The 26,694-nt window shown below is 43.9% G+C and overlaps 2 protein-coding genes across 4 annotated transcripts in view; both read left to right on the plus strand.

The window, feature by feature from the left end:
• The window catches only part of LOC123766142 (uncharacterized), a 165,425-nt gene that overhangs the window by 70,089 nt on the left and 68,642 nt on the right, over positions 1-26,694 (plus strand). Inside the window, exon 2 of one of the 3 annotated variants that reach the window (XM_069321241.1) lies at positions 13,579-13,740. The gene's annotated coding sequence lies outside the window, so the exon portion shown is untranslated. Of the gene's footprint in view, positions 1-13,578; positions 13,741-15,002; positions 15,704-15,736; positions 15,917-26,694 lie in introns of those variants that run through there. The other 2 variants (XM_045755031.2, XM_069321242.1) reach the window with 2 other exon arrangements.
• Positions 1-26,694, plus strand: part of LOC138362832 (microtubule-associated protein 6-like) — a 53,868-nt gene that overhangs the window by 20,415 nt on the left and 6,759 nt on the right. The gene's annotated exons all lie outside the window — the stretch shown is intronic.

Here is a 26,694-nt window from a genome sequence, read left to right on the forward strand (position 1 = left end):
AGAGAGAGAGAGAGAGAGAGAGAGAGAGAGAGAGAGAGAGAGAGAGAGAGAGAGAGAGAGAGAGAGAGAGGGAGGAGAGAGAGAGAGAGACCAAAACATGGCCGCCATATTGCCTCAGACACGTCTTCACTTGGCGCAAAACTGCGCATCGTTGGGCCTATTTGGCGCTTGTATGTAATTGAACCATTTAAATAAGGATGAAGTATTGTATAATTTACCATCATAGAGTGCCATATGGCAACCCGGTCCAGGCTTGTCCCCGCGGGTAGGCACTGGAGATTGTTGTTGTCGTTGTTGTATCATAAACTCAATCTATTTGTTTTCGTCCCAAAATAAATAAATAAATAAATAAGGAGAAGGGTTAAGGTAATTATCAAGAGAAAGCACCAAGCCATTTCGACTATATAGCTCTTTGAAGCGATCAGGATAAGGATTTGGGATGGGACGGTCGGGGATTGAACGCCGACCTGCATGAAGCGAGACCGTCGTTCTACCGTCCAGCCTAAGTGGTTGGGCGTTTTCTTCCATAGAAATACTCTATATTATGCCCTTCATTCAGGCACTCACTCTGGGCTGTACCCATACACTAGATTCACTGTTATTTGTTGTTTAAGATTCGCTACTTGGAATAAAAAGTTCCAAGTAGCACGGGCTATGGTGAGCCCGTAGTCAGGTTCACTCTAAGGGATTAAATAGATACTAGTTAAGAAATAATATTACTCACCAGCAAGAGCAGTGAATGATGATCATTGGAGAGGTGAGCAATGATTGATCAGTTGAGTAGCAAACAATTAGTGCTGCTGTATAAGACATATTTATGCCCTCACTGTTAAAAATATGTGATATATCAATTATATTCGGCGGTGATTTGCATACATTTATATTAATTATAAAGCAATACTACTCGTACCGTTAAGCGCTTTGCTGTGTTGGATTTATGCCCCCATAGCCCCCCTCTCTCTCCCCTCCCCAGCCCCCCACTATCTCCCCTCCCAGCCCCCCCACTCTCTCCCCTCCCCAGCCCCCCACTATCTCCCCCCCAGCCCCCCACTATCTCCCCTCTCCAGACCCCCACTATCTCCTCTCCCCAGCCCCCCCACTATCTCCCCTCCCCAGCCCCCCACTATCTCCTCTCCCCAGCCCCCCACTATCTCCTCTCCCCAGCCCCCCCACTATCTCCCCTCCCCAGCCCCCCACTATCTCCTCTCCCCAGCCCCCCACTATCTCCTCTCCCCAGCCCCCCCACTATCTCCCCTCCCCAGCCCCCCACTATCTCCCCTCCCCAGCCTCCCCTCTCTCTCCCCTCCCCAGCCCCACACTATCTCCCCTCCCCAGCCCCACCACTATCTCCCCTCCCCAGCCCCCCACTATCTCCCCTCCCCTCAAATCAGCAGCAGGTCACATAATAGCAGCAATAAAAGTGAAAGCACCTCAGTTTAAACGGTGAAATAAATGCATTTTAGAGATAAGCGGGATGGGCCGTTTATGATGGGTGACTCTAAAGCGGTCGGCGGCTCGCTTGACACTCAACATCGCTGTGTTTCAAGTCAAAATATTGACTTGACTCCAGAGAGTGACACTGAGTGCCTCCACACTCACCTTTCCCAAACTCACCTGTCCATAACTCACCTGTCCATAACTCAACTGTCCATAACTCACCTGTCCATAACTCACCTGTCCATAACTCACCTGTCCATAACTCACCTGTCTCTAACTCGACCACCTGTCCCCAAACTCACCTCTACCGTCGTATTATCACCTATATCACAGCTGCCGTTTCTCATTCCTATATTAATATTTCATGGTGGAAGATATATTACCAGGAACGCTTTATCGTGGGTTACTGGGCCTTGCTCCCTGTGACCTCCACACGACTCTACAACTGCTGGAATTAAGAAGATTAAGTTACGAGAATAGATTAAATGGGTCTAAATCTCACGTCATTAAAGGGTGGAAAAAATTAAGGAGGATGTGATCAGTATATAATACACTGGAGGAAATAGATTTGGTAGATAAAGATAGACTTTGAACATTGGGAGAAAGTTGGATAATATGATATGGATAGCATTGAGTCGAAGATATGTAAAGAAATCCCCGTACTATGCACGGCTGGTCAACGATGAACTGAAAGAGGAAGTAGTGGAAGCCACCTCCAGGCATATCTGTAAAGCCAGAAACATTAAAGAATTGGAATATTATGATAGTTAAATTATGATTAGTAGACAGAGTATAAGATGTTATATCTCACAAACCCATTGTCATTGTTAGGCGCGCGCGCGCACGCACACACACACACACACACACACACACACACACACACACACACACACACACACACACACACACACACACACACACACACACACACACACACACACACACACACACCATATATATATATATATATATATATATATATATATATATATATATATATATTAGAGAGAGAGAGAGGGTACGCAATGGGCTATTAATATCTATTATGCCATTGATCCACTTGTTCATCTCAATCATGTCCTTTATCACCTCACCCCAAGCGAAAATAAGCCTTGGTAGAGTATGGAAAAATCTGTCGTTGAAAATGTAAGAAAGGCCTTGCGAAACGCTTCCCTTAGGCGTCAGACCATATGACCATATAGTGCGAAAATGAACTTTGGAGAGTTAATTTTTCAACTTCCCTCGACAGTGAAGAAAAACGTTAGAAATATTGAGAAGATTCGTGTTAGAATAATTAATCTTACTCTTTCGGTCATATTCAACAACATATGTTTGTTTACAAGAAAGACGACTGCTCCCAAAAATATACCAATATATATATATATATATATATATATATATATATATATATATATATATATATATATATATATATATATATATATATATATATATATATATATATATATATTACAATTGTGTAATAGAAATATAATCAATAATTAACTGATTTCATTAAAATACAAACTTCTCGAAAGACTGGGTTAGGAGCTCTTGGCCCAGCAAGCAGACATAAGTGAATGTAGGTGATCCACCCGCCTCTCCCTTCCCCCACCATGTATCACCAGTGTGATCCTGGACGTGGAAAATCAACTAGCTCACTTTCCCTTGTAATTTATCGCATAAAGCCGAGGTCCTGCCTCTGGGGAGCATCGAGGCGCATGGCAAGTGAAGCAAATCCTCATTGTTACCTGCTTACGTGATCTAATTGGACAGGTAGGCTTTTGATTGTTGAGTGAGGCAGAAGAGATGGGTGTGGGTGGAGACAGGGAAGGTCTGGCTGTATAGAATTATGAGTGAAGGGGGTTGTTGAGGTGTTGTGTTTTCATGGTTGTGAGGGAGAGAAGTGAGCCTGATTGTGCGTAGGCTGGCAGATCATGTTATGGAATTTATTGTGTGGGATGGGACATGGCCTCCATCTGTTTGGGAAGAGATAGTTACGTATAATTGATTAAATAGATGAGGAGATGGCAATGTGTGTGTGTGTGTGTGTGTGTGTGTGTGTGTGTGTGTGTGTGTGTGTGTGTGTGTGTGTGTGTGTGTGTGTGTGTGTGTGTGTGTGTGTGTGTGTGTGTGTGTGTGTGTGTGTGTGTGTGTGTGTGTGTGTGCGCGTGTGTGCGCGCGTGTGTGTGTGTGTGTGATATACTTCATTCCGAACAAATCCATTACTGTAGTAAATATTTTGTGAGAGTAATTAAGGTCTGAGGATGCAGGAATACTCACGTTGCTGATAAGTGTAATTAGATCCTCAAATGTTTCTCTCTGAAGTTCATGTTTCCCCCGGCATTATAACTTTGTTGGCAGTGACCAGCAACTGGGCACAAAGGCAGGGAGGGGGAGAGAGAGAGAGAGAGAGAGAGCGAGAGAGAGAGAGAGAGAGAGAGAGAGAGAGAGAGAGAGAGAGAGAGAGAGAGAGAAAGAGAGAGAGAGAGAGAGAGAGAGAGAGAGAGAGAGAGAGAGAGAGAGAGAGAGAGAGAGAGAGAGAGAGAGAGAGAGAGAGAGACAGAGAGAGACAGAGACAGACAGACAGACAGACAGACAGACAGACAGACAGACAGACAGACAGACAGACAGACAGACAGACAGACACAAAAATACATACAGCATCACAGTAAACAAGTTGGAGAATATATTTGCTTTGTTTAAGTGGATTTCCATATTCATTGGCACGTGTTTGCATCATCTGTACTCATGTTTGCAAGTGTACACATGTGCATATATATACACGCTTGTACACGTGTGTGTGTACACATGTATGTATGCAGGCATGCATAAATGCATGGCAATAGTTCGTTCATGTTGGCATCTGTTGATGTTGCATACAAAATGCTCTTTAACCCCCTCGTTTAGAACAGGACAAAATATTTCGGTTTCCATCTCTGTATAATACATTACAAAATACAATACAGATAATTCAAATGCATTCATTGCCTATTTATACATGCATCAATACTTATATATATTCATGCCTGTTTGGCTCTGTATATTTAAGTCGTTTGTGTGTATGAAGTGATTATACACGATAAATTAACGCGCGAGTATCGTTTCTCCCTTAGGTATATTACATGTATGAGAGTATATACATCCAGGGTCCAGGGATACTATGAATACATACAATGTTCAACACATACAACATCCTCACTATGTTATTTGTCCATAAACAAACCTGATGTGCAGAACTGACTCACATTAAGCTGACAAGACACAAAATTTGGTCTGACGCCTACTGATGCGTTTCGCAAGGTCACTCCTTACATTCTCAAAGACTAATTTACAATGCTTTTTCTCAGCCTTATATTCTCTTGTGGGTGAGGTGGTACAGAGCAAGTGGATGAAACAAATGGATGAATGGCATAGCATAGGGGATATTGATAGGGTATTACAGGAATCAACATAAGCAGCTTATGTTCTTGTAGTATTTTGTGTTTCTAAGACAGGGTCATTGAATCCTGTCTCTGCGTTTGTTCAGGGTCTTGAAGTGGGTAGAATGTAATTATGTGTTGACTGGTTATTGATCGCTGGTCTTGACTTTTTGATGTGTAGCGCCTCGTTGATGTCCAGTCTTCTGTTGCCCGTATATCTGTCGATTATTTCAGTGTTACTTGTTAAGATGTCTCTGGTGATGGTCTGGTTGTGATATATATATATATATATATATATATATATATATATATATATATATATATATATATATATATATATATATATATAACACAACAACAAGAGAATATAAGCCTGTGCAAAAGCACGGTAAATTAGTCTTTGAGAATGTAAGGAGTGACCTTGCGAAACGCATCGTTAACCATGAACTTGGGAGAGTTAATTTTTCAGCTTCCCCTGACAGTGAAGAAAAACACAGGGAGAAATATTGAAAAGATTCGTGTTAGAATCATTAATCATACCCTTTTGGTCACATTCAACAATCTCTCTCTCTCTCTCTCTCTCTCTCTCTCTCTCTCTCTCTCTCTCTCTCTCTCTCTCTCTCTCTCTCTCTCTCTCTCTCTCTCTCTCTCTCTCTCTCTCTCTCTCTCTCTCTCTCTCTCTCTCTCTCTCTCTCTCTCTCTCTCTCTCTCTCTCTCTCTCTCTCTCTCTCTCTCTCTCTCTCTCTCTCTCTCTCTCTCTCTCTCTCTCTCTCTCTCTCTCTCTCTCTCTCTCTCTCTCTCTCTCTCTCTCTCTCTCTCTCTCTCTCTCTCTCTCTCTCTCTCTCTCAGAAGGAACGCTTATCGCTCAACACCGATATATCAACATATGTTTATGTTGCTCTCGTCATCAACCTAATACAACAGGTGTGAAGAGTTGAGTGAGGGATGTGTTATGAGACCTGTCAGTTCTCAGCGCCAGATTCCCCGACACAGCTCATCATTGCCTCATATTGTTGAGTTAATAAGGAGTCAGCGACAGTTGACTTCCACAATGTTTACATACGACACGGCCGTGTGACGTCACGGGTAACGGTTCTAGGGGATAACATTTTTTAATTGTAGTGTTTATTGTCAAGTTCTGGGAACTAGACGTCACAAATACAACAAATAAAAACAATAGCTTCTAAAACCTCTAAAAACAAAGCCTCTAAAACAAAAATAACGCTTAATCTACCAACAATATCATAATAGTCAAAATAATATACTAGACATAAAATTGGCAACAGTGTTTCCCAGAATGCCTTCAGGGCGCCAATTTAATATTCCCCCAAATGCGACTCTTTGCAACAAACTTTCAAGACTATTCACGGCTGTCAGCAAAGGCGAATGACAGAGGAGGAAGACTTTCTTGATCTTGAAAGAGTTAAAAGTGTCTGGGATCCTTCAGCGAGGACTGTGAGATCGCCTTCACAACTGGCCGAGCTCTGGCAGGAGATTTGTAAGTCTGTGGTAAATCATGGGACGGGATTGTTGGCCCGCGGGAAGCCTCTAAAATGGCCGGCTTTGGAGATTGGGTACTGGGGATATTCTCTCTCTCTCTCTCTCTCTCTCTATCTCTCTCTCTCTCTCTCTCTCTCTCTCTCTCTCTCTCTCTCTCTCTCTCTCTCTCTCTCTCTCTCTCTCTCTCTCTCTCTCTCTCTCTCTCTCTGTCTCTCTCTCTCTCTCTCTCTCTCTCTCTCTCTCTCTCTCTCTCTCTCTCTCTCTCTCTCTCTCTCTCTCTCTCTCTCTCTCTGTCTCTCTCTCTCTCTCTCTCTCTCTCTCTCTCTCTCTCTCTCTCTCTCTCTCTCTCTCTCTCTCTCTCTCTCTCTCTCTCTCTCTCTCTCTGTCTCTCTCTGTCTCTCTCTGTCTCTGTCTCTCTCTCTCTCTCTCTCTCTCTCTCTCTCTCTCTCTCTCTCTCTCTCTCTCTCTCTCTCTCTCTCTCTCTCTCTCTCTCTCTCTCTCTCTCTCTCTCTCTCTCTCTCTCTCTCTCTCTCTCTCTCTCTCTCTCTCTCTCTCTCTCTCTCTCTCTCTCTCTCTCTCTCAAACGCACATCTACACAGCCCCTTGCTCGCATATCAGTCGACAAGGAAACAAATGTCGGTGAGAGGTGTGAGCTTGTCTCCTGGGCGCTGCCGGCTCTTCATCCTGGACATTTTTCTGACGTCAGGGTTCGGTTCCCACGCCCAGGACAATTCCTCTTGCCTCTCCAGTGAGTTGTGTGTGTGTGTGCGTGTGTCCACCACAATGAAATTAGCTGTTAAACTCCAGGGAGTGTCACTGGAAGCATTTGAGTTTTTTTTTGTGTGAGGCTTTTGAATTTCGTAGAATTAGTGAGTGTGGTGGATTAGAATTTTTGTTCGTGTATTTAATTAAAACTGGCTGTCCCGCTTTCAGCCACTAATTTAACGAACGCACGCAGTGTTTACGTGTGTTTTAAGACCGGTGAGGCCGGTCCCTGTCCTGGGGGTAACTGGTCTTCACCACCAGGCAGGAAATTGATAAAAGTTTTCCCACGATTTAAGGTAAACTTTATACGGTTTCCACCCAACAGTTATTACATTTTATGCCTCGCAGGGGGATTTTTTTTCCTTTTGATTTTTATATACGCTGGAGGGGGAGCGTGGGGGGGGGGACAGTGGATAGTCGTCGATAGATATGATAGATTGATCGATGTGACATGTCAAGGAAGGTGACATTATACAGAGAACGCTGAGGATTAATAATTAATTTACTGAATGTGTAGGAATATTCATTTCTACCCCTGGCTGTCAAACACAGGAGGACTCTATTACAGTCAAGTCCTGCTGGGGAACCTGTTTGGCAGCTTACTTGACAGATGCCGCCTGTGGGGGCAACTCTCTCCCAGGTATTAGGCTGTTAATGTCTCGCTAATGTCACCTATTCACCCTCCTCTGTCACTATCTTCTTGCAGGTGCTCAGAACCTGACTGTGGCCAGGTGGGGGAACACCTCAGGTTCTTCACCAGCACGGGAGTGTTGGGGAGGTGTGCATCTGGGGTGCTGTTTGGGGTCCCTGGCACGCTCTTTGGCTCAATGTACGTAGGTCGGTCCCTCTCTTGTGCAGTGTTGCCAGATTGGGCTACAAATAGCGAATTGGGCTACTTTTGAGAGCCCCGCGCTCCCAAATTTTTAATTTCGCTACTTGCTATTTTTTAGGCTAATTTAAAAGCAAGATGTGCTAATTTGGGCTATTAATGTTAAGAATGTACAATTGCGAGTTACATGAAAGTAACTAAGCTATAAATAATTGTAATTATATAATAATTGTAAATATTAATTAATACTAAATAATATTATTTAATAAATTAGTCCCAATTCAATGCAGAGTTTTCTTCCAAGCACAGAAACTTGTAAATATAAATACAAGATAATAGATAGATCGATAAATAAATAGACAACTTTCAAATATTGCACCAAGTAATGGCGAGAGGAAAAAAACTAGACAGTATACATTACATTTGAAATTAATAATGGATGAATAGTAATAAATTGGTGTATGTTTGTACGTATACCAGACAAAGTCCATTTAATGGCAGAATTTAGAGATTTTGTGTAAAAAACTTTTATATCTCATATTATTAATGATAACAGTAATCGAAAAAAGTTATAGTTTGTAAATACACAACCCGTCCTCGACTCAAGTCCATTACATCCAGCGGTCAACCCCACAGACGCATTCATAAATTTTTACATGCTGTTCATTCAAAACGGGAATTTTCTCAAGTATAAACTAATATTATAATATATTAGCATATTGTGTATAAATAGGCATAGGTTAGGTTAGGTCAGGTGTTTAGGTTCTGTTGGCGATTATTTGTATTTGTAGTACGTGGGTGAAGCATTTACAGCGTTGTGGTTCGAACAAAATTCGTCAGTGAAGCACTTGTTCCGGATATGTTCGAACGTCAGCAGTTGTGAGTCGTGTGTAAACCGCTTTTCATTCATAAACAGGGGGTTTGGCGGGTGCATGATATCACTTTTGGATCTTTGTTTGGAGGACGGGCAGATATACAAGAGATGAAACAGAGCCATGAGCTAGAGCGATGTGCTGAGTCCATAAGGAGGCCGAGCTTCCAGAAATACCTTCCTGTGATTGGCTGTTGCGGGGAATACCAACACTCTTTTATGAATAAAATTTAAACTAAGAAATAGATCCTTGTGCACAACAACAAGGTTTTTGTGAAAAAGAACAACAACTTCTGTTTTGCACCTGACAGAAATCTCCATTTAACTGAATAATTTACTCGAATAAGAGGGCGGAGCAGTGTATCATTATTTGTGTCAAGGCAATACCCACTGATGACGTCACAAGCTAGCTAGGTAGCCAGCCCATGTTTCTGTAACACTCGTTACATCCTGCAGTATTTAATTATCACTATATTAATACTTTTAAATACTTAACATTTCACTTTTTACGTAGATAAATGTTGAAGCAGAATGTCATAAGCAAGGATGGTGTGCTGAATAAAGATGATTTATTAAGTGGATGGAGCCTTTAGCTGATCCCATCCTGTGATTGGCTGTTGTGTGAATGTCAACAAAGAATGATATGCCATTTATTATGCACCCCATACCATCTGTGGGCGGAGCTTGGAACCTCCTACCCGAGCACAACAACCCACCTTATGGGTTGCTGTTTGGCTATTTATAGTGCGTTGGAAAAAAACTAGATGGCGTTAGTGGTATTTTGTGGGGTAATTTGTTATAAGTGTAATTTGATGTCAACAGATGGCGTAAGCTGTATCTTATGGCCACTGTTGACCAGCCAGTTGATAGTGTTCTCTTCTGCCGACAGATGGCATCAGCTGTATTATTATTACTTCCGAATTCCCTTTAAACACTGATCTACAAATCCCTTGGCTTATGATAAGGTTTTATACCATTTATGATAAGTATTAGATAACTGGAGTTCCGCAATTGCTTTTATTTATCAACTGTTCAGGATATCATCATATAATGTCTGGTTAGGACGTACTGCTCTCGATTGATGAAGATTAAGCCACCCAAGAGGTGGCACGGGCATGAATAGCCAGTAAATACTGCTCTCGTAATATTATTCAGAGGGGTGGGGGAACTATCAAGTGAAAGCGCCAATCCATTACGACTATATAGCACTCGTAAGGGATAAGGATACGGATTTGGGATGGGACGGGAGAAAGGAATGGTGCCCAACCTCTTGGGCGGTCGGGGATTGAACGCGGACCTGTAGGAAACGAGTGTGTATATATATATACAGCCAGTGTGTATATATACATGTTAGGCTTATACCAAGGTGCCACAAAGGTGCCAAATTAAAGACTGGGAGCTGCCGGGGGGGGCCCAAGGGCTGCTGGCGGCCCTGGCCAGGCTGAACTTCCGCGCCCTTATAATCACCATTGTTTAATAATCTTAACAGGGAGAAACCACTGTAGTTTATTACAACTTACACGGTAAAGAAAACAGCTCGGAAACTAAGGAAATAAAGCTGCTGAAAAAACATTAACGTTCACTTCAAGTTCAAGTATGTTTATTGAGACAATAAAAAAATACATCTCAACGGAATAGAGTAGCTTAGGCTATTTATACCCCCTTCAAGTCCCTCAAGGGGCGCACAAATTCAGTGAGTACAAATACACAAATCACAATACAAGAATCCCATTTAACATACCAGGTTAAAATAGGAAGCACATCATATAAGTGTTACAAGTGAGTTACAAGTTACAAGGGAACAAGTGATATATATATATATATATATATATATATATATATATATATATATATATATATATATATATATATATATATATATATATAATATGTGTGTGTGTATGTGCAGAAATAATATTAATAAACAATTAACATCGTGTAGTGTACCCAATATATCAAAATATATTACTTTGAAACCCATATCATTCACTAAAAAAAATTTGGCTACTCTTATTACAAATTCGCTACTTTTAGACCGTCAGCTCGCTACTTTCAGCAATTTAGATCTGGCAACCGTGCTCTTGTGTGTGTGTGTATATTTATATAATTTCTCTCTCTCTCTCTCTCTCTCTCTCTCTCTCTCTCTCTCTCTCTCTCTCTCTCTCTCTCTCTCTCTCTCTCTCTCTCTCTCTCTCTCTCTCTCTCACCTCTCGTAGAAGTTATAGTTCTTAAACTGCCTTTGTTAACAATGCTCATTAAAATTATAATGTCACTTATTAAGATGTGTGTACAAGGCTGTGTAGATCATATATCATTAAACCTTCTTCATCATTATAAACCTTCATATATCATTAAACCATTCGTAAAAGGGATAAAGCTCCACAAAGCTCTCAAACACAACTTTGATGGTTAAATCACAGAACTACACTAGCCTGACCTGTAATGGTGCAACACTAGGATGACATAACTCATGGAACAACACTACTAGGATTACATATAAATCCCCTACATATGGATAACACATCAACTCACGTCACTAGACCATTGGATTTAATTCAGCGCAGAGAACAGCACATTTCAAATTTGGATCTCCACACTAGGCTGGTTATAAACTCATTTTGTTAAACGTTGATGCGTTCAGAGTAAGATTTCTGCCTTACTGATTAGCTTGTTTTGATACAAATAAGACAAACCATAGCCTGATAAGCACATGTTCACAGAGGAGTTTGTTCCTCTGTTCGAATCTGCAGAGGAAACAATCACGAATCGGCGTGGACCCGGAGGTAACTTGGGGTTCTGTAAGAGATTTTGATCAATAGGCTAATTCTAATCATATGCAAATGTATTTTAAGTCATTTAAGTGTTTAATGTCTCTCATTTAACCAGTATCAAGAGCAAAACCAGAAATAGCCTCCTTTCAGTTGACAATGAAATCCTCAAATGTGTTTATCAAAATTTCAACCCCGGAATGATTACAGGAGTCAAATCTTCACCGGCATCAATAGTTATGTATTTCACATTCATTTAAAAGTTTGTGGACTAGATTGAAATTGTATCCGGTCACTCCACAAAAGCACTGGTGTTGTTTTTAATCTCAAACAAGTAACGCCATATAATTTGAGTAAAACACGGAACATAGCATCATTAAGTACGCTTTCTCTCTGGCTTGTACTTGATGGCTAGGCTTGAGGGTATACGAGGCGGAGTAGCACTTGAGCCTATAGCTACTCAAGAGTGCTGCTTCTCGCTACACTCTTGAGTGTGACGAAATGCAGTCACCATAAAATTGTGCTGGCTGGATATTTCCGTGTGTAGATGTCACCATTTGCAACTTTACCTATGTTGATGTCATCGTCACCGTCTGCAACTTTACCTGTGTTGATGTCACCGTCGTCGTCATCGTCTCACGAATTGGCGAACGTCAACTTTGAAGCCAAATCCGAAGCCTACAAGCCGAGGTAACCCACATAAGGTATCGAGCGCGAGGCCCACTAGCCAAATAAATGCCAGTATTGCGGAGATTTTATTTTCAATAAAACCCGCGCAAATGTGACACTCTGGTCGATCGCGTCCAAATTGTGGTGCATTAAGTGTGAGGACAGGGACGAACAGGAAGCAATCAAGATAAATAGAGTATGACTCGGTGCCAGCGTGGAGGGTGCCAGCGTGGGGGTGCCAGTGTGGGGGGTGCCAGTGTGGGGGGTGTTCCAGTGTAGGGAGTGCCACCGTGGTGCTCAGGAAAGTATGATGTGTTTCTACCTACCATTCAAATGTGATATTTAACAGAGTGGAATGATACTGAGGTTAAAGTCATGACTTAATAAGCTGGCACTTACTATATCCATTCCCAGCTATTGTAACCCAGAGGCAGATGTTAACCTGATCCATAATTGTTACTATATACAATAGCCCTTAATTGTAATGTTATCTCCAAAACCGAGGCGTTGTGCGTGCCTGTCTCAGGAAAATCTTGGGGATGTAAGAATAAGATATCTTGTAAAATAGTGTGGAAAATTATCACTGATCAAAAACTAGTATAAATTAAAGTAAACCTTTGATCGCAAGTGGGCTAATTGCGTAGGTTAATTCTCCATCACTAGGCTAATTCTCCATTTTTTTGTTATGTATGCACAAACCCAAATTTTTAACGCATCTCTTCGAATATAATTGCTATAAGTGTGCCAATAAATATATATATATATATATATATATATATATATATATATATATATATATATATATATATATATATATATATACATACATACACATTAAAAAATAAATAAGATGCGAAATGGAGTGTATATGCCTTATTTCGAATGATTACTAAGTCAGAGTCGGTTAGCAAATATTGTAACAGTAGAATGCACCATGGAAATTCAACCGGAAGAAAATAAACATGGGAGGACATGATCACGGTATACAAGGTACTTACCTATAAAATCAACAAGGGAGATATATATTCCTTGACATATTAGGGACATAGGCGGAGACTGAAAGGAGTTGCTGCTGGAGCCTGCGAGCACATTGTACATCCTCAAACAGGCAGCTGGAACCTGATCCTCAAAAGGAAGGCTCAAGGCAGGCTAGGAGAAACCCCCCCACGGCTCAAGCCGAATCAAATCCCCTTTCAAAGTCATTCCATCACCTTCCATCAGCCATGACACCTGCTCCATACACCCGATGCAGAGACGCCTAACATTTTCTTCACAGCGGAGCGCTCTGAGCACTAATATCTTCTTTCTCATACACAGATGTGACGCAACTGCAGCTGCGAGGCAGGCGGAGTTATGGCAAGATTTAAAAATTGATATGCAGGTCGGTGGCGTTCTCAACAGGCGAGGAGTTAACGTTTTTGTGAGGCGGCAGACCTCTGCTTCCCAGTTTATCCTGTGTCTCTCTCGCGGGTGTTGTCAGTAAGTGACATTCATTTTATATTTGTTTACGTTCAGGGTTTAATATCTTTACATTCGGAGGGGGATTGTAAATGATGCATGTGGTTGACTATATGAGAATGTGTGAGATGGGGGTTAGCATCTCCACATTACCACCTCACCACCACCACCTGGCCCACTACCACCCGGTCCACTACCACCACCTAGCCCTCTACCACCACCTAGCCCTCTACCACCACCTGGCCCACCTCCACCACCTGACCCAGTCTGAGAGGAAACAAGACGTGGGAATGGATATATTTCCAACACTAACACCAGAGGCACATGTAATGATGGTAATATCGCCGGTATATAAGAACCTGACAAAAATTAGAACATTTAAAATCAAAATAAGGAGTTTTCCAGACAATCTACAGCCTATGTGAGGGTAATACTAAAGCATGCTGCACCGGCATGGAATCAACGCCCCCCGGAAGCACATAATTAAACTTTATATAGGGCTACGAGGAAACTGTCTCACAATCCTAGAGGTGATAAGGAACAGACTGGATATGATTACTATATGCAAGATACTGAGGTAAAAAGATGCGATGGACAAGGATAGTCTTTTAAAGTTGGAGAAAGTATAAAAAGATAACATAAATGCTGGAGAAGCAGATGATTCAAAGAAATTAAATGAAATACTCGTACTTTGTACAGAATGTAAACAAGGGAATTGCACTGTAAGAAGAAGTTGTAGAGTCCACCACCTTCCACAACTTTAAAGCCAAATTCGATAAATAACTACAACACTAGAAACAAAGCAAAAAAAAGCAACAGGTACAAAAAGGCCAGTAGGCGGGGCATGAAGAGCTAGGTCTTACTCCCACCCCCGTAGCCACTGCCTGTTAGGTATGTTCTGTTAGATAAGTACCAACACCATCGCTACTACCTTCACCACCTGCGCCACCACCACCACCACCACCACCTGGCTCACCATACCTGGCACACCTCCCAGCTGGTGGCCTAATGTGTTGTTCAGCTGCCCCCTTCTCTCTCTCACCTCTCCGGCAGCCTAAGCCACCTGCCCCACACTCCCAATGTTCCAAATCTTCCCTCCCCCCTCTCCTCTCCTCCCCTTCACCCCTACCATTCGCGGGGCCCCCTCCAAACGTCCCTCCGCAGAGCCTCTAAAAAAGAGTTTTATCGGCTATAAGTCGGCCAAGGTAGGGTAGGCGCGTGCCGATGCGCAGCTGTTTGCCGCTGTTATAAGTGTGGGTGAAGCCCCCCTTCTATCCAGTTGCTCGCTGGTTGTGGTAGTGGGAGGGTGTGTCGCTCCTCCCCTGCCTCTTATCACCAGCCGGGCTACCCCTCCACACACATTCGCACTCTTCCTCGCTACTCCTCGAGGACTTTTCCCACTCGATGCTGACACTTGTACGGCCGTTTCTTCAGTATATAATAAACGCTTTAGTGGGCCTCAGTATCGCACTTTCGTCTGGGGAATCTAACCTTTGGCTTCACACAGAAATTGTTCGCGTCGATTTTTCCCCTTAAGTTCGACTTTGTGGAAGTTCGCTGACGCTCAAGTTGGAGGAATCAGCCGCGCTTAAGTTGGAACTTGACGAGTGAGTGGTGCTTGAGGTGAGACTTGACGAGGGAGTAGAGCTTTCGAGGTGGAAGTTGACAAGTGAGAGGAGCTTGAGGTGGAACTTGACGAATGGCGCTTGAGGTGGGACTTAATGAGTGGGCGGCGCTTGAGGTGCAACTTTGACGACGAGTGAGTAACGCTTGAGGTGGGACTTGTTGACAAGTGCAGGGATTGTGGGTATTGAGTGAGTGAGTGAGTGAGAGATCTGGCCGAGCCGCCCACGACGCACTCTTAAAAACACCTACCTGCTCGGCACGCACTCAATGACCATCTAATTAAGCAATTAACTACCGCGGGACGACCAGAGCCGCCCCCGCCAACAGCCTCGTTGAGGAGCACCGCCCAGAAGCCCAGGTAGGTGGCCCCCCTTCACCTCATTCACCACCTGCAGTCACCACCTGTACTCACCACCTGCACTCACCACCTGTACTCACCACTTGCACTCACCACTTGCACTCCGCTGCGATGGTGTCAAAGGCTTTCTTCCAGGGAGGAGTTCTCTGAAGGTGACTTGGGTGACCGTCGGCCTCACCTTCACTGCTAATGAGCTGGCTGGAGAAGCTTCAGGTAGGAATATGATTATGGATCTCGACAACAGTCGATTGGTGTTGTTTCGCCAGGTAAATCCCAGTGTTGGTGATGATTAATCCCTCATGTTGGTGATGGTTAATTCCAGTGTTGGTGTTGGTTAATCCCTCGTGTTGGTGATGGTTAATCCCAGTGTTGGTGATGGTAAATCCCTCGTGTTGGTGATGGTAAATCCCAGTGTTGGTGGTGGTTAATCCCTCGTGTTGGTGATGGTAAATCCCTCGTGTTGGTGATGGTAAATCCCTCGTGTTGGTGATGGTAAATCCCAGTGTTGGTGGTGGTTAATCCCCGTGTTGGTGGTGGTAAATCCAAGTGTTGGTGATGGTAAATCCCAGTGTTGGTGATGGTTAATCCCAGTATTAGTGATGGTAAATCCCGCGTGTTGAGGGTAAATCACCCGTGTTGGTGACGATAAATACCCCGTGTTAAGGGTAAATCTCTCGTGTTTCTGATGGTAAATCCCCCGTTCTGAGGGTATATCCTCCATATTGGTGATAGTAAATCCCTCATATTGGTGAGGATAAATCCCCCCGTTAATTATAGTCACCCTCCCGTGTTGGTGATGGTAATTCTCCCCTGTGCTTTACCATTGGTCAGGGTAAATCCCCATATAAATGTCAGCACACACAGTGACTGACTTTTATGAACCATATTGTAATGTCAAAAAGGCTTAGGCCTAGTTTCTGAAAAGTATCGTCCCTTGCCCGCTTATGTCCAGCTCCAGGCCTCTGTTTGTACTCTTAGTACCAACAGTACGTTGTCTCTGTTGTCAGTACCGTTACCAATTTAGTTACGCGTTAGTTTTAACTACCTTCCGGTGGCGTAATAGTTGTTCATGGCTTAACTGGCATTCGTGGTTTACCTACCTACCGTCCGTGGTTTAACTTGAAGCTGTAGCTTGGGTTTCGTGTGAAGCTAGGGGGGAGAGAGGTTGGGAGCGGCTCTCTCCCTGGCTCTCACTGGCCAGCCTGTCAGTGAGAGCCTGGGAACTCTTAAAATAAGCCTAGCCACCCCCTCCTCCCCTCCCCCCTCTGCTTTGTTTCCATGTGTCTATCACAGTTGAACCGGTTTCCGCGCTCAGGGGAGATTGGTTTGTGTGGATCCTCTTCCCTGTCTCTCTACCCCACACTCACTGGTCTGTGTGGGTTGTTGCTTCTCCATGTGGCTCTACCCACACACTGGTCTGTGGGGGTTGTTGCTTCTCCATGTGGCTCTACCCACACACCGGTCTGTGGGGGTTGTTGCTTCTCCATGTGGCTCTACCCACACACTGGTCTGTGTGGGTTGTTGCTTCTCCATGTGGCTCTACCCACACACTGGTCCAGATTACTCCTTCAGGGATTAATGTTAAACGGCAATTCATATTTCTCTATTAGCGTGAGGCGCTCCTCTGGGTGCGTCCATTCAAGCAAACGCAGTGGCATGCGTTGTTTAAATTTAGTTCACGCTTGCTTGCCTCCTGATTTAAACAACCTGGCATGTGTTCTAGTATTTCAAACACTAATTGCTTGCTCCCCAATTAGTACAAAACTGTTCCGCTTGCGCGTTGTTTGTTCAAAATTGTCATTTTTGCGCCTTTATTAGTTGAAATCATTTCACTTTTCATCCTGTTGAAGCACAGTTTCATTCGTTATACTAGTTCGAAACGTTCCTGCATTAGTTTTATTAGTTCGAAACGTTCATGCATTAGTTTTATTAGTTCGAAACGTTCCTGCATTAGTTTTATTAGTTCGAAACGTTCATGCATTAGTTTTATTAGTTCGAAACGTTCATACATTAGTTGTATTAGTTCGAAACGATCATGCATTAGGTTTATTAGTTCGAAACGTTCATGCATTAGTTTTATTAGTTCAAAACGTTCCTGCATTAGTTTTATTAGTTCGAAACGTTCCTGCATTAGGTTTATTAGTTCGAAACGTTCCTGCATTAGCTTAATTAGTTCGAAACGTTCGTGCATTAGGTTTATTAGTTCGAAACATTCCTGCATTAGGTTTATTAGTTCGAAACGTTGCTGATCTTTTATTATCACTGAGGATGAGCACAGAACAACATGGCGAGGTGTTCACGTATTCACTGACACCATTATTATATTTACCGAGACAAGGCCACACACAATCCTTGTGCCGTGTCTGCAGGAATTTCTGGAGGTGTAGCAACCATGCAGCCAGTGTTTCTGGCGATGACTCTCCCCAAACACTCCAAGTATTCCCATTACACCAACGACTCCTTCAGGCGGCGCTGTCGTCTCCACACACTCGCCTTCGTGGATCTCAATCCCTCGCAACTCCAGATATACCTTCAAACACACGCGACTCCAAATATCCCTTCAAACACACGCGACTCCAAATATCCCTTCAAACACACGCGACTCCAAATATCCCTTCAAACACACGCGACTCCAAATATCCCTTCAAACACACAGATTGTTGGCGAACAGTGTGACTTGGAGCAAACTGTTTCTAGCCCCATCCCCCATTCCATCCCCCATCCCATCCCTATTCCCTTCAGCACCACCAATCAATCATTTCAGAACTTGTGTCAAAAATGGTTACACTCGGGCAAACCAGTTTCTCTCTCTCTCTCTCTCTCTCTCTCTCTCTCTCTCTCTCTCTCTCTCTCTCTCTCTCTCTCTCTCTCTCTCTCTCTCTCTCTCTCTCTCTCTCTCTCTCTCAGCACCAACACAGTTCCTCTGTCAACCATGTCAATAGATCCTCCACCTCCCCCCGCTCCTCCCTCAGTCACAACCCCCAACACAGCCTCACACTAACAGCCTCTCGGCCGCAGACATTAGTTAACGACTGCTATAACTCTCCTCCCTCCCCGGAGAAGTGGCCGAGGCGGGGAATAATACGCACACATCTGCGTTACTCTTCACCCCTCTGACACAAACACCGGCGGATAAGCTGTATCATCAACATACGTTACCTACTCAACTTGCAACATTTAACGAAACAATGAGTAGCATTAATGCGGCACTCCGTAGCCTACTGCATGAAAGATTCCCCAGACACGCATCACGTACATTCGTAAATATGGGAAGTGGCGATGTTTGGGGTGGGTCGTGGACCGTTATCACCTCGTGTACAGCAAGAGTCGTAGTCAATATATAAGATAACAATGTGAGGCGGAAGGGAAGAAGTATGCAATAACAGTTAACATGAATACAGAAAACTGCAAAAGGCCTAATAGAAATTGGAGAGGGGGAGATAGTGGTGAAATATGAAATTGAGACAAAGAATAGATAGCAACAAAAGATAAAGAAAATAGACACTTGGGGGTTTAAAACTTCAAGTCTGATCATGTGTGTTAAGATTAATGTATGATTATTATCAGTAAGGAAAGGTGTTTTCTTATCAATTGTGGTGTTACCTTTAGCTGGGGAGGCCTGGGGTGGGGCCAGAGTTCGAGCCTCTTGTATTGCTCCTAAATGTTCTCGTTGATCCATCGGGCTGTTGTGCTCTAAGTCAGCATCATCAAGAGGGTCTATGGTTGAGCAAGAATCTGAGAGGTTGCAGAGGCGGCCAGCTCACGACCACACTGATATTGACTGTACTGCTCCACGTTCATTAATACATTTGGAAGGCAATGGGTCGTACACATGTTAGTCAACCATCTGTAGTTCTGAATGTTGCAAAGCCTCAACACACACACACACACACTCACACACACACACACACACACACACACACACACACACACACACACACACACACACACACACACACACACACACACACACACACACACACACAGTAAATGGAATGCATTAGGAAGTGATGTGGTGGAGGCTGACTCCATACACAGTTTCAAATGTAGATATGATAGAGCCCAATAGGCTCAGGAATCTGTACACCAGTTGATTGACGGTTGAGAGGCGGGACCAAAGAGCCAGAGCTCAACCCCCGCAAGCACAATTAGGTGAGTACACACACACACACACACATATAATTCATAATTTCAAAACCAGGTATGTTAGGGAAATGGGACAGGAGTCATTGCTGTAAACAACCGATGCTCGAAAGGCGGGATCCAAGAGTCAATGCTCGATCCTGCAGACACAACTAGGTGAGTACACACACACACACGTATGCATTGTATTATTCATTCAAAACATGAATTAATAGCAGCGGTTCGTGATGTTCTGTATTCCCCGCAGTATTCCAGGAAACTCCTTAAGTTTATTAAATCTCAACTAATGTGGTATAAGATGCCGTCGACATATTCAGCAGCAATCTATTTGGGGAAGAAGGTTAAGGATGAGGAAGTTGGTGGTGTGGTGAGTCCTGTTGCTTAGGTTGTCTTCTGTGTCAAACATTCCTTATTATTTACACACATTCCAAACAAACATTGGCATTCCTTATTATCTACACACGCACACACACTCGCTCACCCTCGCATTCACATGCACGCTAGCATTCACTCGCACACACTTATATACGCCTGTTCCTACACACGCACTTACATACTTTCACGCATCAACGCACTCAAACGCACCTCCCCCACACACGCACTCACACAACCCACACGCCTACGCTCTCACATGGGCAACACACCCGCTGGTAATCCAAAACACTAACGTCTATTTATTCATTATACACGTGGTCAGACGATTCAAAATGAAAAAAAAAAACACAGGACAGTCGACAATTACACGCTCCCGTCTCAGTCAAAACCGGACGGTGTGTACAGAGGGTGTTCCTCCGTCATTCTCCTCTCCCCAGAGAATGGCCTCCCCCTTACACCTCTTCTCCTCAAACTTGACCCCACACTTGACCTCAAGAGCCGTTTGGGGACCCACATAAATCTGTCAAATGCGTCGGGCAAGGTGGCGGGCTTCGCGGACTTGACAGCTAACTTGAAACAAGATTCCAAAAATTGAGCCTGACAGACAGACACGGGCGGCCACCTGACAGATTTTCCCAGGTAATTAATAGAGTGTTCGGTGTAATTAAGTCAGCGAGGGCAGGGGATGGGAATGGAGTTGAGGGAATGGTTGGGATGGTAAGGCAGTTGGAATGGGGCAGGGAAGGAACGGAACAGGAAAGCATTGTAATGTATATAATATATTTGTTGTTGGCAGCTGGGTGTGGGTATTTGTATATATATATATATATATATATATATATATATATATATATATATATATATATATATATATATATATATATATATATATATATATATATATATATATATTATTTGAGACTTTTGGAAAGCAGCGGAAAATTCCTGTGTAGATACTTCCACCGTGATATATTAAATCACGGTCAACTTGCGTTCCTAATGTACAAGAATAGATGATTTCTGTGATGGGGGGGGGGGGAGACCCAGTTCTCCCTCACTCTAGCCTAAGTTTTTTCCACATCAACTGTATTAATAGTTGAAGCATTAGCAGTGAAACAATAGAAGACGGGTAGACAGACAGACGTGGTCTGTCAGAGAGACACGCCAACACAGACTGACAGGCAGTCAGGGGACAGACAAAGAGGCAGACAGGGCAAGGTAATGTGTTAGTACGTGTTAAAAAGAGAACCTCACTACCAAACATGTGAGGCAGTCAGAGTATAAAGGTATAACGTTCCAACGCGGAAATGCCATCAACTGGCTACAGGAAAAAAATAAAATAATCAAACAATGAATTCATTAAAATAATAAAACAACAATAATTGAATTAATCTCCATTTTAATTTTGCCGGAAGCAACATTTTTAGAGTAGTCTGTTAAGGCGGTTGTGCTGTACACGCCCCCGCCACTCTGTCCCATGGACGCAAGGGACACTGTAAGTAATGAGATCCAAATATACTGACCAGAACACTGGACATGAAACACATTACAAAAAGCGTAACAAGGTACAAACAGGGTAATTTGTGCCAAGGTCGTGACCATTCGTGTCTGGCGTGATGGACGGAGCAACATCACCACTATTGCGTTACCTCGCTGCCTATTGCTTTACTATACTGTATTATTGTTGTGTACTCGTCTAGTTGTGCTTGCCGGGCGGTTGAGCTCTGGCTCTTTGGTCCCGCCTCTAAACTGTTAGACTTCTGGTGTACAGGGTCCTGAGGCTACTGGGCTCTATCATATCTACACTTGAAACTGTTTATGGAGTCAGCCTCCACCACATCACTGCCTAATGCATTCCATCCGTTAACTACTCTGACACTGAAAAAGTTCTTTCTAACGTCCCTGTGGCTCATTTGGGGACTCAGTTTCCATCTGTGTCCCCTTGTTCGCGTACCACCCGTGTTAAACAGTTTATCCTTAGCTACCCTGTCAATTCCTCTGAGAATTTTGTAGGTAGTGATCATATCTCCCCTTACGCTTCTGTCTTCCGTGTGTGTGTGTGTGTGTGTGTGTGTGTGTGTGTGTGTGTGTGTGTGTGTGTGTGTGTGTGTGTGTGTGTGTGTGCGTGCGCGCGCGCGCGTGTGTGTGTGTACTCACCAAGATGTGCATGTATACAAGCTCGAATACCCAGCAATCTGTTGGTTGATAGAATGGCTCGACCCTTCAGACATGTTATGGTGTTTATAGCTCAACCCCCCGTAGCAAGCACAACTAGGTGAGTACAGCATCTCCCCCCTCCTAAAACCCCACCCACCCCACCCTTCCCCAGCCTGCTATGGCCAGCATGGCCCAGGCTGGCCCCTGGTCATGGCCATGCTCTCTTGAGGTTATCTTGAGATTTTTTCGGGGCTTAGCGTCCCCGCGGCCCGGTCCTCGACCAGGCCTCCTTTTTGTTACACACACCCCCAGGAATTAGCCCGTAGCAGCTGTCTAACTCCCAGGTACCTATTTACTGCTAGATAACAGGGGCATCAGGGGTGAAAGAAACTCTGCTCATTTATTTCCGCCTCCACCGGGAATCGAACCCGGAACCTCAGGACTACGAATCCAAAGCGCTGTCTACTCAGCTGTCAGGCCCTGGGCTTGTTCCTGGCCTGCCTCATCTCTCTCTCTCTCTCCTGTCTCCATCAGTCATTTATTTCTGTTCTTGAAGAGTGGGAGAGAGAGAGAGAGAGAGAGAGAGAGAGAGAGGTAGAGAGAGAGAGAGAGAGAGAGAGAGAGAGAGAGAGAGAGAGAGAGAGAGAGAGAGAGAGAGAGAGAGAGAGAGAGAGAGAGAGAGAATATAGAGAATATAGAGAGATGAGATATATTGGTGTGGAGGGTGGAAGAGTCACCCGGATATGAAGGGAGAGAGAGCAATATGAGAGAAAATTTACTGTGATATTTTGTGGGGAAGGAGAGATAAGGGTTGAGAGAAGAGGGATGAGGGAAGCTAGATGGAAGTTCTGAATCGAGAGGGAAGGAGGGAGGAAGATAACAAGGTACGGACGATAACACACACACAGAAATCACAATAGCGTGATGGCTATAGATATGAATAATGCGATTCATATGAGTCATATGAATCAATTCATATGATGTGAATAAGACAGCGTCTGGGATCATCCCGGGCTTAGGTTCGAACCCTCATCACGGCCCTTATGCATTTGTTGATTTACGGAGGATAAGATTCATCGAGAGAGGAGAAGTAGTTGTCAGATAGTGATAAACCTTCATCACAATATCATCATCAATATTATCATCATCAAACACAATGAACCTCACAATCATCACCATGACCATCAATGGTCTTTATCTACCCTTATTTATCAGTAAAAATATAAAATCTTATTTACCAGTAAATAAGAAGACACAATAAAGGAAACTATAGAAGGCTTATTGGCCTATATGAAACACCAACAAATTTACACCCGACATCATATACATATATATATATGTAATGTATATATGTATGTATATATGAATGTATATCAGATCTTTCCTCATGTTAAACTTGTACTATTTATATCCGTTCTTTCGTGTTATATTTTGTATTGATATTTTAAATCTTTATATTAATTTTGTTATACTCTTTCATATATTTACGTATTATATCGACCCCTTGTATTTTATATTTTCTATATAATGAAAACTAAACTTTTTAATCTCTTCGTAAGCTTTCTAAATCCTGGGATCAGCTTGTCATGTTTCTCTGTGTTTGGAAGTGAGTTATGTCCATCCTTTAATACAGACACCAAAGTGAGCTGTATAATCCTTGTACTAACTCATCATTTATAAACAAATTCTAAACACGAGTATAAGTGCGTTGGAGCCTGAGTATGACGGTAGAGTCCGGCACTTTGTGTCCTAAACCTGTCCTCCTACCTGTCCTACCTGTCCTACCTGTCCTACCTGTTCTACCTGTTCTCCTTCCTGTCCTCTTACCTGTCCTATCTGTTCTCCTACCTGTCCTACCTGTCCTCCCTGTTCTCCTACCTGTCCTCCCTGTTCTCCTACCTGTCCTCCTACCTGTCCTATCTGTTCTCCTACCTGTCCTCCTATCTGTTCTCCTACCTGTCCTCCTACCTGTCCTATCTGTTCTCCTACCTGTCCTCCCTGTCCTCCTACCTGTCCTATCTGTTCTCCTACCGGTCCTGCTACCTGTCCTCCTACCTGTCCTCCCTGTCCTCCCTGTCCTTCTACAAAGAACGTCGCTTTTCGCTCGTATGCGTTACATAAGGCCAGACATTGTCGTAATAGGAGATGGAAGCGGCTGGCGAAAGTGACGTACTGTCCCGTTTTCTGTTCGTGGGGGTCCTCTGGTAGGTTAGGAGAGGACACTTTAAATTGACCGTTTTCTTAACGTTGGGAGACCTTAGGAGGACGGGCTGGTGTCTGAGTAACCCGTCCTCCCAATAGCAGGTCGTATTTTGACGTAGACGTTACCTAAGGTCAAGAACAGTCGTGCTGGAAAATAGCAGCGACTCTTGAAATTAACATAATGTCCCGTTTTCTGTTCGTGGGATCTCTGGTTGGTTAGAATAAGGGCATTTTAGTACGGTAGTTTCTTGGCGTTTGGGACGTCAGGAAGCCACTATAGGACAGGGAATCTTAATTGAGGGACACCCCATGCCTCTGGGCGGTATGGACACCAAGTAATGAGGCAATGACACTATATCTCTGAATAATTAACAAAAAATTGTACCATAATATACATAAAATTGTACCATAATAACAGACTTTCGGCTGTTGTGTTGGTAACTATTCGTATGTAAAGTCAAACCAAGCTGAAGAAAACCACAAGGGCCGTGACGAGGATTCGAACCTGCATGACGAGGATTCGAAGGCAGTGTCTGGGATGCTCCCGGACGCAGGTTCGAATCCTCGTCACGGCCCTTGTGGATTTGTTCATTTGATGCATCACGCTATTGTTATTTCTGCGTGTAAAACCAAGGTGTTGACATGTTTTGGAGTCATACTGGTACCTGATAGGTCTAGCGGTGTCGGTGGTGAAGCTGGCCATAGGGAAGGGAACTATCAGCAGAAAGCGCCAAGCTATCACGACTATATAGCACTTGGAAAGGATCCGGCTAATGATTTGGGATGGGACGGGGGTATGGAATGGTGCCCAACCACTTGGACGGTTAGGGAGTGAACCCCGACCTGCTTGAAACCTCTAAACTGTTCACTTGAGACAGTTAAGCAAGTCCCAGCTGTGTCTGGGTACAAGTGACAGGATGAACAACCCAGCGGGTTTTCTTCCTATTGGGGAGTGTTGTACATGCTGCTATGGCGGTGTGTCCACTCACAAGATGAGTGACGCTGCCCAATAAACTCTCGCCTCGGGGCAAAACTTAAAAAACTGCATGAAGCGAGACCGTCTGGCCCAAGTGGTTGGGTAAATTGGTGTCGTGGAGATGGTGGGTGTGAGGATATGTCGGGTAACCCAGTGTGGACTCTGTGATCATATACATGTTAACATCCCCCGCACCACCTCCTCCTGCTCCTTTACTGCCATACTGACCCAAGCGCGCCCCCCTCGCTTGACACACTCAGGCGCGCACGCCCCTCCTCACACACACACACACACACACACACACACACACACACACACACACACACACACACACACAAGCACAAGACGAAGCTGGAAAAAGTCCAAAGGTATGCTACTAGACTAGTCCCAGAACTAAGAGGCATGAGTTATGAGGAAAGGCTGCGGGAAATGCACCTCACGACACTGGAAGACAGAAGAGTAAGGGGGGACATGATCACAACCTACAAAATCCTCAGGGGAATCGACCGGGTAAACAAGGATGAACTTTTCAACACTGGTGGGACGCGAACAAGGGGACACAGGTGGAAGCTGAGTACCCAAATGAGCCACAGAGACGTTAGAAAGAACTTTTTCAGTGTCAGAGTAGTTAGCAAATGGAATGCATTAGGAAGTGATGTGGTGGAGGCTGACTCCATTCACAGTTTCAAATGTAGATATGATAGAGCCCAATAGGCTCAGGAATCTGTACACCAGTTGATTGACGGTTGAGAGGCGGGACCAAAGAGCCAGAGCTCAACCCCCGCAAGCACAATTAGGTGAGTACAATTAGGTGAGTACACACACACACACACTCATGGGGCCTCGTAGCCTGGTGGATAGCGCGCAGGATTCGTAATTCTGTGGCGCGGGTTCGATTCCCGCACGAGGCAGAAACAAATGGGCTAAGTTTCTTTCACCCTAAATGCCCCTGTTACCTAGCAGTAAATAGGTACCTGGGAGTTAGTCAGCTGTCACGGGCTGCTTCCTGGGGTGTGTGTGTGTGTGTGGTGTGGGGAAAAAAAAAAAAAAAAAAAAAAAAAAAGTAGTTAGTAAACAGTTGATTGACAGTTGAGAGGCGGGCCGAAAGAGCAAAGCTCAACCCCCGTAAAAACACAAC

This window comes from Procambarus clarkii, chromosome 9, assembly GCF_040958095.1.
Source record: "Procambarus clarkii isolate CNS0578487 chromosome 9, FALCON_Pclarkii_2.0, whole genome shotgun sequence".
NCBI lineage: Eukaryota > Metazoa > Arthropoda > Malacostraca > Decapoda > Cambaridae > Procambarus > Procambarus clarkii.